This window comes from Schistocerca cancellata, chromosome 12 (assembly GCF_023864275.1).
Source record: "Schistocerca cancellata isolate TAMUIC-IGC-003103 chromosome 12, iqSchCanc2.1, whole genome shotgun sequence".
Lineage (NCBI taxonomy): Eukaryota > Metazoa > Arthropoda > Insecta > Orthoptera > Acrididae > Schistocerca > Schistocerca cancellata.
In genome coordinates, this window is record NC_064637.1 from 65,076,045 (window position 1) to 65,088,603 (window position 12,559).

The following is a 12,559-nucleotide window of genomic DNA, read 5'->3' on the forward strand; positions in this document are numbered from 1 at the left end:
TCGGGGATGATTTCGAAATGCATTTCTCAGTCTGTCAAGGAGTGGTCATATCTTCCAATAACTGTCACTTTGTTTGGTTTCCTCTAATACAGCATTGTCATTAACCAGTTTCAGATTGTTTCTTATCAGGTAAAATCTGTCCCTGCTAACTGTATCTTCAATCAGTGGATAACTTGTTCACCTTTCCCAACACATTCTCAATCCAGATAACCCCAGTAATGCAATTAGTATGCCAGCCCCCACCCCCCCCCCCCCCCCAAAAAAAAAAAAAACTTCCTTATTCTGCTCCATTACAGTCCATTGACTTTCCTGTTGTGTAACATGACGTAAATTTATATAATAAATCGTATCATCAAACAATGTTTGGTCATTATATTGTGTGAAATATTCAAAAGGTGATTTCACAGTTGGAATTTCGGGTGTTGCAAATTCTGGTACTTCAGGATTAAACCTAGAAATTAAAGTAAAATAACATAAATCTTTGCAAACTATACATTAAATATGCTATACAAATTTGTATCTAGCAACTACTTACTCTGTTGTGCGTCTCCATTTTGCACCTCTGTGTTGGATCTCACTAAAAGGTACTCCATTGTCATCTGATTTGGGTGATGACTCATCAGCTGCTGGAGTTTGTGATCTGACAGCTATATCAAGCTCATCTTCTTCTTCAGACAGCTCAAATTCAGAAATGTTTGGAGCTTTCACTGCCAAAAGTTCTGCTATTTTTATCATCAGTTAGCACTACAGCAGGGAAAAATGGGATTACTGGGTTCATTATTTTCATTAATGTAATACAATAATTACCCAATATATTTTCATGTGAGGGACACATGTTATTTAATACAGGATAATAACAGCAAACAGACTAACATTTAGCAAAAAATGAAGAAACAAACACACACGCCACTATAACCAAGTAAACAATGACAGGAGATTTATAGTAATAGAGTTCCGAGGTATCATGGATCGCACCTGCAATTAAGTAGAACATTTTGTTCATGAGGAGTAGTTTCTCAATAGAGATATTTATGTACAGGATAAATGAACCATTTGCAAATATAAATATGCTTCCTAATGTGTGAAATTGCGAACGATAAGAATATTTACCTTTTTCAATTCCTGACATGATGCATGCTGACCTTAACACTGACTTTCCAGCTGCTGATGGCATGAAGAAGTTTAAACAAATGACGAGCAGAATGCGCTGCATGTATACTCTATGATACCGGCAGGCGCTCGTAAAGTGGTCGAGTAACGCATAAAAAATTTTAGACTAGAGGTATTGCATATTATACCTACATACACTAGAGGTAAATGATGCTGTACTTTTATCATGAGATTTAGCATAAAATTTGCTTCTTGTTTAGGTTACCCACATTTTTTTGCCAGTGGTGGTACATTCTGGAGGAAATTGATGAACAGGATGGAATACAAATACTGGCAGGAGGAAAAGTAGCCAGTCATTATATAGTTGAGACGTCGAATGATTTATAAGCATATACATAAAACATCATGTTGCTGTGTGTGTGTGTGTGTGTTTTGTCATTAGTCTGTTGGTTCTGAAGGACACTGTTTATAAGCTTATCAATAATTTCAGTCCTGTTTATGTGTATGTCAGCCACTAGGCGCAACAATTATACAGTGAGTGTTTACCTCAACTCAGAATGTTATTCATCAAAAGCGTATAGGAGAGTACTGATCATTGTTTTCAGTCTGAATAGATAGATTTGATGCAGAAAGGAAGTTCCACTGGCTAGTTGGAAGCATCAAAAATGTTGTTGAACAAAAAATTTTGTTTTAGTTACCATGGGGACTACAGCCAAAACACCTTCTCTGAGTGACAATCCGCAACATTTTATATCATTCCTCAAATTAAAATAGCCTTTTATTTTGAATTCTCCAGTACAGCACACTCTTGGCTATGTACCCGTTTTCAAAAGTGTGGTGTAACTCATCAAATGGACATAACTGGGTTATAGTCAAAACTTTTGTCTAATTGTACACTGTTAAAATTTAACAAGTTGGCTGGACTTTAAAACTATGAGGGGAGATACAAATGCAGAAAGGAATTGTTTTTTGTAAACTTTATTGAATAAACCAAAACAAAAATACACCCACCTCTTTTTTTTTTTCTACACAATCTGCTTATCTTGTTACATATTTTTCCCACTGAATTGGTGACTCTTTCACGCCATCCTTGAAGAAAGAAGGGGCACATGGTGTGCAGCCACTTGCACATTATCTCCTCTACCACTGGGCTGTCATCAAACCAGAGTCATCCAACTTCTTCTTCCAGCAGTCCAAACCTGGCAGGATGATACCTGTAAATCTAAACTGTAAGGAGGATGTTTCAGAGTTTCCCAATGAATGTCCTCCATTTTCCCCCTGTTAAAGCAGCAGTGTGTGGCCTTGCATTGTTATGCAGAAGAATCACATTTCGGATCAGTTGCAGAAATGTTTGTTACAGTATATACTATTGGCTGAACAGATGATTTCTTCCCCAAACTGAACACATATTCTCCTCTAAATTTGTGCAGGTTCGGTGTTTTCGTGAGAAACTTGATGGTTATGCATTGTGAAACAGACATGTGTACTCTCTCACTCATGGCGCTGTGACTCGAACGGTCGTGTCACGCTAACTGTGGCATCACAGTGCTATTCTGGACACCCACCAACATCGTGCCGAGGTCGCATCCATTTTCGTCTACTACGACAGCTGCCACATGTAAATTCCGGTTCATACTTGATTCACCCTCTTAACACGGTACCAACTGTTCCCTGATTAACAGTGATGTGGCTTACCACTTACAAGTGTAAGGATGTATGACAAACACATAATATTTTAACACTTTATGCCTAAAAGAATGTTTTGATTGTAACCCAAATATGTCCATTTGACATTTTGTACAACGCACTCTAGGAAATGACTGTACATCCAAAACTGTGTAGTTGTGGAGAATCCAAAATGCAGTGGGTAGGGCCAGATGGGGAGGAATCTTTTTACCAAATGATTGTGCTCATTAGTTCATGTTACACAAAGAAAAGAAATCAGATGAATCTAGATGGGTCCATAAAAAGAATGAGGAAATGCTTCCTAGCCAAAGTAAGTAATACGTTGTTATATTGTAGCTGCTGTCTGGGGCTGAGTCTTGTTGTGGGCAGATACACCACCCCACCAATGAACATGGTACAACTTTTGTTTCAGAATGAAGATATTGACAACATAAGTCTTGGTCCTTATGGTTTCAGCACTCTCCAAAAAGCGAATCAGCAATAAACCTTGTGTGCTCTAGAAAGCTGTGCACAGGAGCTTCCTAGTGGCCACAAACATTCTGAATTAGGTCTTCCATGGCGAGGGCATATGCCACATTTCTGTAGAACAACCTTTTGTTTCTAGAGTGTATCTTTTTCCCTGTCATGCTATAGTTCAGGTAACTACCACCTTCCTCACAGAACTATGTCAGTACCAATAATGAGATCCCCATTCCTCTGCTTTGTGTGATACTCTGTTAGCAAATGTCATGCAGAAACAGCTAGCAAATTTGTGGAGAAGGCACAGACAAGGTTCTGTGGTGGATTTCTGCTTCTCATGTACTTTCTCTTCCATAGAATGTACCAATTTGTCAGTAAGTAGGGGTGGTCACCCATTTTGTTCCTCATTGTGCAGCTTCTTTTGCCCTGTGTTGACTATCATCAATCTGTGAGGCATTGACGCACTTCTGATCTGTCCTCCATAGAACTGCATGGTGAAGGTTAGTAGCTAGACGATTGTGTGCATTGAGAAGACATATGATTGTGCTCACTTGATATACAGTAGGCTTATAACTGTTGTCAGATATTTCAATAACCCACTTTCATGTAACTACTTTGCTGTCATCTTTAATAGTGATGCCTCTTTCCCACTGTTGGGTTCAGTTAGTTGTAGCATGTTGAGACAGTCGTGCACCTGCAGCATAAAACACAAAAGGAGCTTACATCTGGATACTGCTTGAAATATTTGTTTGCTAGATTGGAAGGTAGTTGCAGGTCAAGAAAACACACACAGTTAAATGAAATATTTGGAGCAGCAATAGCGATGTCCAGAAGTATATCAAAGAGGAAACGGGGGAAAATGTAAGGTCAAGACGAAACTTAATAATTTCCCTCTTGACTATCCTGCTGTCTCTCTTGTGTTTTGAGGTTCTTGTTAAATGTTGATTCTTTAAAATTGTATCTTCTTCTGAAGAAATATACAAAACAAAACATTCAAAATTCTTCATTCTCCTGTACATGACTTAACCAGCTTCCCCCTCTCAGTAATGTAAGTAAACTTTTCCTCCTTTATTTGGCTGAAGTTTCATCTTGTATAATTGCTTCCTGTATTATTGAGCTGAATTTGTTTTAGATATAATTAAAACCAGCAACTAAAACAGCAAAAGACGAGGGTGTTGCAATAAAGATAAAATGTATTGTTAGCCAAATTGACAGAGACTGGCTTATCCATTGAGCAAATTAGTGACATTTTATCCACAGTCATGTTTGTATTGTATAGAAGTTTGAAGAAAAGATTGTCATCATTTATACAATTCTATAACCTGAATTCGAAGTTTGAATGAAAACTCTCATGTCATTGCTTGCTTCCTTGGTGACTTCACATTTAAACTCTCCTGTGCTGTGTACAGGCATTTTGAAATACATGTGGTTGTGGAATGTACAGAGAAGGGAGCAAATATTTAGCCTCAATTTTCATTTAGTGTAGGCCTGCTCCCTATGGGAATACATGAAAATTTAATTTTTGGGAAAGGGAATACATGAAAAATTATGTAGGGTTAAAATTAAGTTATGAGCAAGACACAGTGTATTGAAATTGGGTTTTTCAGGGACTGGTGAACCTGTGTTTAATTGAGGAAGCCATGTAACAAAACATGATTTCGTGCAGTGAGTCGTCATATCTTTGATCATAACACAGTCCCCTGTTAGGGTGTTGATTCTAAGGAAAATCACACATTGTATACTTACTGATCATTACTGTTTAGTGAAACATAACTCTGTGTTCTTACACTGATGACAGCCATGTGCTTGGGAAAATCTTAACGATTAAGCTACATAATGCATACATTGCTGGCTTGTGTTGAAAAGCTATCCTATTGACAATAGAAATATCATTCTGCACTGTTAGTTGGGAGACACCTGGGCAGAGGTTCAGCTGCTTAATTATCTTCATGCAGGATGACAGCTTACTTTCGTGCAGTGCAATAGATGTGTCTTAAATGTATATGTTGGGTTTTAATGTTGTTGCTGATAATGAGGGAGAAGTGTGGGTGTGAAACTCAGTGCTGGTACAGTCCCTATTTGTCTGGAATGTCTTAATGTCCTCATCTGACATGCAAATCACCATGACAGAGCCACATGGTCTCACTCCATGAGAGACTTTGAAGGGGTTCGGAATTTCACCTGAAACATAGGCGCAGAGATAGGTGATGGTGAACTGTACGCCATTCCATCTTCTTCCCTTGTGGACCAAATACTGGTGGCCAAATTTCCTTTCACCACCAAGATTCAAAACAATTACCTCCAACATGAGTATTACCCCACTATAGTTGGAGCCACGAACAATGGAGGTAGAGTTTAGGTTTGTTCTGTGCACCTCTGTCATGCATTCCCCGGCAGCCAACGAGCATTTGGAAGTGTTATGAGCACTCTGTTATGAATGCCGTAGCTGATGCGAACATTAAACGTTATCATAGTGACTTGTTCAGTGAATTTTTGTTTCATTTGTTGCGAGCAGTCATTGCTGATGGTGGTAATTGATACATTCCGCATCAGGAAGTGAGAGACTTAATTTGCAGGATATACACTTTCTTCAAGCGGTAGGCACACGCATGCACATACTGCAACTGTCGCTCGGAATCGTCAACAATGCAATCCTCGTCCGTGCCCTGTCGTGCGTCAACCGCCAGCATTCGTGGCTCGCACTATTCAAGGTATTTCTAAAAGAACTTTACAACTTTAAAAATTCATATACATTGTTAAATAAATAATTGTTAATTAAATAAAGTGTTAATTTGTAGGGAAACACACAAAAAGTTTTTTACCTTAAACTAAAAATGTTGTATGTGGCTTCTATTGGTTATCCTGCACACATCCCACAGAAGTCAGTTTCTTCCCAAACTCACTGTAGCATTGCAGGTGTAACTTGCTCAGTGGCAGCATAAATTCTTGCTCTAAGTTCCGGTAGAGAAGCCGGCACAGCATGTACAAACACGATATCCTTGACGAATCCCCATGTAAGCAAAATTGAGCGGCGTCAGGTCTGGGGAACATGGGGGCCGTGCGACTGGCACATCACGGCCAATCCATTGACCTGGAAAGCAGTCACTGAGAAAATCCCAGACATCAGCCAGGTAGTGGGGTGGTGCACCAATCTGCATGAAGTAAACATTTCGTTCTTGGTCATCCTCATTGATCTGTGGTATCAAAAATTGTTCTAACCTATCCAGGTACACTATCCTGTTGATGGTTCTCTTATGGACAACATGATGATTTCCCATGTCTTACTGTTTCTACAAAACATTTATGCCACACATAAATTGTAGGCTTACTAGGAGGATCTTTAGTGTAACTGGTACGGAAATTACGCTGAACTGTTGTTGCCGACTTCAATTCTCCAAACCAGAACACACAGCTAGCATGCTCGGGTCCTGAAGGCAGCCATCTTTAACGCAACTACCACTAGCACTCCTTATGGTGTGCTTCAGTACTAGCAAACTACGCAAGACAAAACTTGATGTATTTCCCTAAAAATTGACATTACACTCACCTCTGTAGGTACTATCAATTGATTTATATGAATTTTGAACGTTGTAAAGTCCTTTTTGAAACACCCTTTAGCATGTGTCACTTACCTCAGCTACAGAAGCAAGTGCTAATATCTTCAGAATACACAGAATTATAAAAAATGTTGTTTGTAAATCTAAATTTACCTTCTGTCATGGAACTGCTGTTACAGTTGCTTCATTTAGTGCTTCCTAAGGAGAAAAGACAAAATTATCTTTTTGTGTGATTGAGGACAATCACCAGCATGAATGTTTTAAATGAAAATACTTTTTATACTTAATGATAGTTCTGATTGTAATGAATATGGTCTTTTATCAGTATTCAAAAGTAATTCTTATTTGCTCAAACAACCTGCCAGACATTGTTTAATATTGCAAGTGGAAAGAATCATTATTTTCTTAGATTTATTATTGGATACCATGTAAACAGGGGATAGAGTGTTAATTTGTTCCAAATCTTTAAGACTGTTGAACATTTTCATTTTAATAATTTTGTGTCAAAAAACATTAACTAAGGATCAAACTGTGGTAATAAACATTAGTATAGATGTGCACTAAAAGAAATTCATTTGTAGAGGTATTACTTTGTTTCAAGGTAGGTAGTAAATAATTAATTTTATTGATATTGAAAATTAAGTGAATGCAAATTTCTTGGAAAGTATTAAAAATTACCAAAATTGCTCATTTCAGTCAGATGTGTATTTGTTGTCATGAAAGCTTTAATATTTATGTGTTGTGAAAATGATAATATGTTGTTCTTTGTGTAAGGTATTTATGTCTAATAAATTTATATTATTGTTAATCAGTGTTTTTCCTGAAAAATCGCATCAAGTTGATGTTGACATTCATAGAATGTTATGGAGATGTCTGTGGTAATGGACTACAAGGACTCAGCACAGACTAAATTGACTAACTCAGCTCTCTCTACACTCAGTGCTGACTTAGCGGACATCATCTCTGCTGTATGTATAAATACACAAAAATTGCCGTATCACAGCCTGTTATTGAAATGTTAACAAAATTAGACAAGAATTAAAAACTATGAGTTTACAAAACTGTGAGAGTACAATACTATATTTTGCAAATAGAAAAAAAATATTTGCCATTACCAAAAATTTGGAAAAAGGTTTTTGTACAAATTTTAGCAGGTATGGTTTTTTAAACAATTAATTTCAAACAACATTAAATTTCATACTAATTGCAAAATTATTTAGACTGATTTCATGTTCACAAAATCTTGAGTTTGCTTAGTTTCTAATTACCTTATAAAATATAACATAAAACAGAATCAACATTGTTATTTTCGAAACATTAATTTGACATGAGATTAGATGTGATGTAATTTCAAAGTAATCATGATTTTAAATATAATATAATTTTTTATACACATAAAACATCAAATAACAAATGATAAAGGGGTAAACTGTATTTGTAAAATGGTTTCCATACATGTGATCTAGTGTCAAGTGCTTCACAATTGAAGAGTGTACTGAATGGTAAACTAAAGGATTCTCAACCTAGTACATTACATTAATTTTTCACATCACTTGGTAGGTGGTCAAAGATTTTTATGTCTGAATACCTCACTCGAGTAAAAATAATGCAACTGGAGAGATTAAAAAGTCTACACAGCAAGCAGCAGCTCACACATATCAATGTTACAGAAATATGCAAGCTTTTGGGGCCAGTGACTTGTCCTCCTGGCATAAGGGTTGAAGGGGAGGGAAGAGGGATGAAGAAATAGAACTGGTGAGGTTTAGGAAATGGCGAGTTTGGAAAAGATGCACAGAACCCCATGTCAGGGGAGGCCTACCCAATGGGATAAGAAGGAAAGATTAATTGTTGGAGACTGCACTGGATGTGATGTGAAAACCTGAAGGCTAAGAGGTGGAAGATAGCATAATAAGCAAGACAGGGGTTACTGACAAAATGTCATGCAAGAGCAGAAAGCTAAGTACATTGTATGTGGTAGAGGTAGGGCAGGAAAAATTGGCCAGAAAAATAAAAAAAAATATATAGAAACTAAAAGGGAGTGAAGAAAGGAATAGTTAATGAGAAGAAATGCTGAGAGTGAATAAATTAAGGCCAGGTGGGTGGCGAGAACCAAGGCCATGATGTAGTGCCAATTCCCATATGTGGAATTGTGAGAAGCTAGTGTCTGGGGGAAGAATACCAAGACCATGTTGTAGTGCCAGTTCCCATCTGTGGAATTGTGAGAAGCTAGTGTCTGGGGGAAGAATGCAAATGACACATGTATGAAACAGCCACTGAGTTCATAACTGACATGTTGTAGAGCATGCTCTGATACAGAATATTGTGTGTGGTCATTGTACACCCTCTGTCCATGTCCATTCGTCCTGACTGATAACTTGTCAGTAATCATATCAATTTAAAAGGCAAAACACTGTTTACATAGCAGCTAGTACATGATATGTATCGTTTTACAGGTGGGTCTTCCTTTGATAGTTTATGTTTTGCCAGTTAAATGGCTGATATAGATAGTGGTAGAAGGGTGCAAAGGCCAAGTCTTACAGTGGAGTCTGTCACAGAAGTAGGAACTATAGGGTAGGGAAATGGGAGCAGAAGTAGCATAGGATCTGACAAGGATATTGTGGAGGTGACAGAAAGTTATTCTAGGTGTGGTGGGCAGATTTTCAGACAGAGGGGATTTCATTTCATTACATGATAATTGAACTGGTCCATTATCTGTTGTCAAAGATCTCAGACTGTGAAACCCTGCCACCTCACTAGGAGATGATAGTTACAACTCTGTGAAATAAAAGAGCATGCACAGCACAGCTAAGAGGTCTCTGTGTCCTATCTGCAAGTGCTGCTCTGTGTGACACCAGACAAGTAGTGTCTGTTGTTGTTGTTGTTGTTGTTGTTGTGAGTTGAGAGAAGATCCTGTAGGAGGTGTTCAGTGGTGCTTCTGCAGTTGGATGTGTGGCATTGTTCCTTAGTTAATATCATGCACCTTCCAGTAGAGTAACTGCGGTAGCCATAGTGGATGGTTGCCGGGTAAGGTGTATTAATAAAGGTGCTCCGTATCATCAACCAGAAACACCAGACAGAGTTGTGAGCCACTCCCTATATTGGTTGTCTACTGTGGATGCTTCTTTAGATATGTTTGCTGATGGAGAACAAAGCTGCACAGTACATGGTGAGAATCATGTCTGTCTGCAGGTAGTTTTTCACTGGCATTATGACAAGAGGCTCTATGCTCTGAACGCTCAGCATGTGTCTGGGCTTTGAAGTCTGTGAATCAGATGGAGCCTAAGGCTTTGTTGACTTAAGAATTGTTGTTTTAAAAATAGAGGTTAAACTGTTGAGATTTCATTATGTTTTTGTTGACATATTAAATTTTTTTTATGTTGGCCCACATATTTTAGTGCTGTTAAACTTCTTGTAGTTGATTCTGAATTTAAATGGTTATGATGCTTGAAATATGTTACAAAAGATTACAGTTAGCTTGTAAAGCCTTGTAGCTATCCGTCAGCTCATCATACTGAGCCAAAATTGAGTTTACATAATTTGCAAGCGTTAAAAATCTACCTTGAAGTAAAGTGCATTTTCTGTTAAAAATGTTGTTTGGTCCTCAGGGCTGTAACCTTTCTAGTGAGTATTAAGTTTTATTACTGGTTCTTAAGCTCCCCTAATTTAAATTGATTCTTACCCCATGACTGGTTACATAAGTGTCAAGCAGGTTTCCTTTTAATTATGTTGAATGAATATTTGGTGGTGTACGAGATGTGACAATGAAGTAATGAGACTGATTTTCTTTGCAAGATGTGGCAACCATGCAGCCTTTCATAGGCACAGTAACTTTGACCTTGGTGGACACACTTATGTTTTTTCTGTGTGGAGGAGGCAGGAAATGGAGCACTATTCTTGGGAGAAAAGGAAAGACACGTACTATGCTTACAGGGTGGCAGGTGGAAATGCTCACGCTGCTCAACATTTGTATGTTTGGTGGTTTGTATGTTTGGTCAAGAATCAAATCCACACACATTTACTGTCATCCACAGATCCCTATGAGCTTCTAGTCCAAGTGGAACATTGATGCAACTGCTCATTCTTGAGTTGTGCTGTAATAAGTTAACATGTGTTTGTGTCTCTCGTCACGGAAATGGAACCCCATAATATTGCGCAATGGTGTGCCATTTCTTTTTGCATTAAATTGGGTGTTATCACTGGTGATGAATGTTGGTTTTTTCAGTATCATCCAGAGACAAAATGCCAAAGTTCACAATGGTGCTCAAAGGGATCGCCCAGACCAAAAAAAGCTCGCATGTCAGTCAAAAGTGAAATGCATGCTTGTGTGCTTCTTTGATTCCAAGGGAAATGTTCATAAAGAGTGGGTGCCTCCTGGACAAACAGTTAACCAATATTACTACAAAGAGATTTTAGAAAGACTTTGTAAAAGAGTTTTTTGTGTCCTTGCCAACATTGCTGATAATTGGATTCTGTATCACAATAATGTGCCATCCCATACTGCTCTGTCAGTACAGCAATTTTTAACCTCAAAACAAATTTCAGTACTACCACTGCCATCTTATTCACCAGATATCAGTCCATGCGACTTTTTTCTATTTCCAAGAGTCAAAATGGCAGTCAAGGGACACCATTTTCAAACAACACAAGATGTCCAAAAAGCTGTGACGAGGGTCTTGCAGGATATTACAGATGATGAGTTCCAGAAAATGTTACCATCAAGGGCAGAAGAGCTGGAAAAAGTGTGTGCAATAAGAAGGGAACTACTTTGAAGGAGACAACACTAAACTTCACTAAAACGGTAAGCAACTTTTTTTCACATCAGTCTCATTACTCTATTCTCATACCTTGTAAGTTTTGTAATATTTTTAATGCACATTTGTTTTAGATTTTGTCTTTACCCAACATGTGTTAATGTATTCCTTGTAGGCAATATTCAGCAAGGCCATAGGGGCTCCTCATTTTGAGGCTGTGTCGTTCGTTGCGTGCCAGTGTCACTGTCATTTGAAAACTATTCAGAAAGTTATTTATTAGTAATTTATTGTTGAATAAATATATATAATTTATGCGTTTTTCCCTTCCATGACAGGAATGAACGAACTTAAGTTTTTATGTAGGAGTATGACCAAGACAGGTCACTTTCTTTCTTGCCCTGGCTCACAATAATCATTACTTACAAAGTATTTTTATATTATACATCCTTTTCTTATACAAAGTATAATCATAGGGTACATGCAGATTTTTTAAGTGTGGGTATTGTTACTTATTAGCTGTGTTTCCAATTGTGGAATATACTAGTCAGGCATGTCCTGGCCCAGTACTCTAATCAAAAGCAATAATTACATGGAAAGTGTTAGTACACCAGACTTTCTAGACCCATGCATGATGTGGCTTTAGGGCCCTAACATTGCAGGATGAGATGCAAAATAGCAAATCACAAAGTACGCATATGACACGAACGGTCAAGGCATAAAAGAAATTTCTTAATTATTTAATATGCTCAAACTCTTACAAAAACAACCTATGGTTCAGTTTGCCTTTTGACACCATAACAGGAGAATACAAAAAATAATTGAAACAACATTACAAGAAGAAGAAGACAAGTTGTTGTAATAACAGTGTATTTGTAAAAACACAATATAATGTTCTACCAACTAAGCAATCATTTCCTCTGGCTTGCTACTTAAACTAAGGAACATTACTGTGTATAATTTTTCACACAATCATTTCAACATACACACATACACTGC